The sequence below is a fragment of the Pyxicephalus adspersus genome, chromosome 1 (assembly GCF_032062135.1).
Source record: "Pyxicephalus adspersus chromosome 1, UCB_Pads_2.0, whole genome shotgun sequence".
In the NCBI taxonomy this organism is placed as follows: domain Eukaryota; kingdom Metazoa; phylum Chordata; class Amphibia; order Anura; family Pyxicephalidae; genus Pyxicephalus; species Pyxicephalus adspersus.
This window is the reverse complement of record NC_092858.1, coordinates 23,692,043-23,695,547: the sequence shown is the minus strand read 5'-3', so window position 1 is coordinate 23,695,547 and position 3,505 is coordinate 23,692,043.

Here is a 3,505-nt window from a genome sequence, read left to right as displayed (position 1 = left end):
GAGCGGCCACAACACAGCACACAGGCAGGCGTCAGTCAGGCTGGAGCCGCTCTATTACTGCGCAGAGCTGGAAGCGGCCCAGGACACGTCCTCCCCTCCCGGGGACAGCTCAGGGGGACCGGGGAGTGTGCAGGCCGGGCTGGGGTGATGGAGGTGAGGGGGTCTGCACCATACTGACACCCTGGAGGGGTCTACATATAGAAGGAAGAGAGGTGTCATGGGGGGGACAATCACATCCCCAATTCTAGGGTTAGGTGAGGTACACACATGCAATAATTATCATTGGAAAACGATTGATTAACGACCGATTAACGATTGCGCACGATTATTTTGAACGATCGTATTGTGCAGAATTCTGTACATTACATTCTGTACACAATTCATACAATGCTGTAAAGATACGATCATTCAAATTAATTCCACCAATATTGTACACAGGCTGAATACGATTGTTTGAACGATGCAGCAAGTGATATGTACAAGAGAAAGTATATCACAGAACAACCCACAATAACTGAATGACTGTACACACAATAGATAGCAGACGATCAGACTTGCCGGGACAGTCGTTCGTTTCCAGCGACTTTCCTCGTTCATCGGCATCGTTGTGCACTTTTTTAGCTGATGATTATCGGATGATCGGTCGTTAGTCATTCGTTTACAATGATAAGTATTGCACGTATGTAGGTAGCCCTAGGTAGGGCCTTTGACCCTAAGACAGGTGTGCGACCAAACACTTTTTTACTATCCGCATCAAAGTGCAAATTTTTTATGTATATATATATACCAGGGGGTGCTGAGAAGTTCCTGGCTTTGCCCAGAAAGAAGAGAGCCAGAGTTATGAAATAACACATTTATTCCACATATTCCCCCCTGAGACTGATGCATTTGGTACAGCGTAGTTGCAGCTTTTCTAGACCCTTCAAATAAAAGTCCTTTGGTTGGGCCGCAAACCAGCTCCCAGCAGCATCTTTGACGTCAGAAATGTCCTCAAAATGTTGCCCCTTCAGGTGTTTCTTCAAATTCGGGAACAGATAATAGTCCGAAGGCGCCAGGTCAGGTGAGTAGGGGGTTGGTGGACCAATTGGAAACCCAGGGTGTTCATTTTGGCAGCCACAATGTTGGACGTGTGTTGGAGGCAGGTAGCCCACCAACAGAATACCGTCTTTGTCCCAGAAAACGGACGCCATGACTTTTTTGGCCGATTTTTGGGTTCTGAAATTCTTCGGCCGCGGGGACCCGCTGTGGCGCCATTCCTCCCATTTTCATCCTCAGTCACTAACCTAGCCAAAAAGTCCTGCGCAGCTTCAAAATGGGCCAAAACAGCTTTGGATGCTTCAACTCGTTCCATATTCTGATCACTGTTCAAACATTTCGGCACCCACTTTGCTGAAAGCTTGCGCATGTCTAGGATAGTGGTGATAACAAACCCAACATGCTCCCGTGAGATGTCAAGTATCTGGGCTATCCCACTGCAGGGCTCATCTTCAACGGTGAAATGCCCAGTCTTGAAACAAGATATCCAGGTTGTGACAGTGCTGAAGGAAGGACACTTCTTCCCCAGTGTTTGTGACATCTCAGTGTGAATGTCTATTGCTGACTTTCCCTGGAGAAACAAAAACTTCATGACCGCCCGTAACTCCAACGACGTGAAACTTGCTTGTGCCTCTGCCATCATAGTTTCTCACTGAAAGAAAAAACAGTTTTAAGACTCACGAAAACCTGATATTTGCACAGTTACATACTAAGATATTAGGCTGTCATATGCCCCCACATTCATTTTTCTATTTCATCTGGAAGGGGGCAAAGCCAGGAACTTCTCAGCACCCTTTTGTATATAAATATTTATATATATCCATGCGCCCACCGTCGCCCTTTGTGTACCCACACACACACATACAGCCATGTATATGTACCAACAGCTCCAATCCATCAACAATCCAATCGTCCGGCTAGCTCACCTTCATTCCAGTGCTGATTTTTATATGGGAACTGCTGGAGAACACCATGAGTATGGCCAACCATGGAAATGAATTGGGGGCATAAACAGTGTAAAGAATTGGGTCTAGACCACTGGTAAAGCTTAGTATAACCCCACGTCACCTGCAGTCAACATGTGGAAACATAGAATAGTGATGGCAGAAAAAGTCCAAGGGGTTGATTTATAAAGCAGGAAATCAATGAGTGCCATTGAAACACATGGACCTGGATGATTCTCCAACAGAAAATGTTTCAGGGATGTCAGATTCACTTGCTTAGAAATAGTCCCCTAAGTGGTCAATCAATTTTTTTTGGACCCCACCTCGTTTTTTTTTTTTTCCCCATTAGTAAAGAAGGTTTCACCATATTTTCCCCTTTTCTCTTCTGAATTGTGATATTAGGCCATGTTGATTGGCTGGGCCAGAATGACGTAACTCCTGTGCAGGTGTGCGGGAGTTCATTCAGCCCTGGCACCTGCATGGGAAGCCGGGTGCACCAGGTATCCAGGGAACCAATGCAGAGCTGCACATGCACAGCTGAGTGCATTATGATAGATGGCAATCAAGCAGGTAAGAATACTTTTTGCATAAAGGAACATCACCTATTTCTACAGTAAGGACATGCCTAAAAATACGATCTCAGAGCTACCTTCGATTGTTTCATAGAATGAATGAAAGCTGTACAAACAGTGCTTAGGGGGGGGGGGGGTCTCTTAAAACCCCCTCCTATTGTGTGTTACTTCCCACACCTCCTAGATTGTAAGCTCTTCAGGGCAGGGTCATCTCCTCCTCCTGTGTCACTGTATTTGTCTGTCATTTGCAACCTTTATTTAATGTATAGCGCTGTAAAATATATATTAATAATGTTGGGGGACCACTGCACACACCCTGGATTTTTGCTCAGGATGATCAATAATATTTGTCCAGACAATTATCTAGTATGTGTACACTGTCTATTTTTTTAGCCTAAATCAGGACCTCTTTGTTTTTGTCTATGATCCCCCCAGTGATGCACCCCAGAATTTTGTGTTCTCCACCACCTGGATAAACTTTTTTGCTCATTTTGCAATCATCTAAACTAACCTCCCCAGCATCCCTTTCTTCTGTGGTTCTGCCCATTATTGTACCCCAATATTGTATTCAACCAGATGATTCTTTGGTAAATATTGTGCATTAGAAATAACCCACAATCATCTCTTGCCAGAAGACAGGTAATAACAAATTCTATAATATGTCATATAACATATTTAAAGCAGAGCTACTATTTGCCACCTAGATCATCAAAGGAAGAAGGATTTTTATTTCCTATAACTATTTCGATCATTATTTCAAAATGTGCAGTAAATTTCCAATCATTACAACACAATAAGTCACAATGAAATGTGTATTCTGTAATAAGCAATATTGGTTATATTGGATAAATCATATCCATGAGAGTAAACCATTTTCTGGATTACTTTGAACTTTTCTAGGACTATTGATCAGTCCTCCAACGAACATCCAAATACTAAAGCTGTTCTGTATGG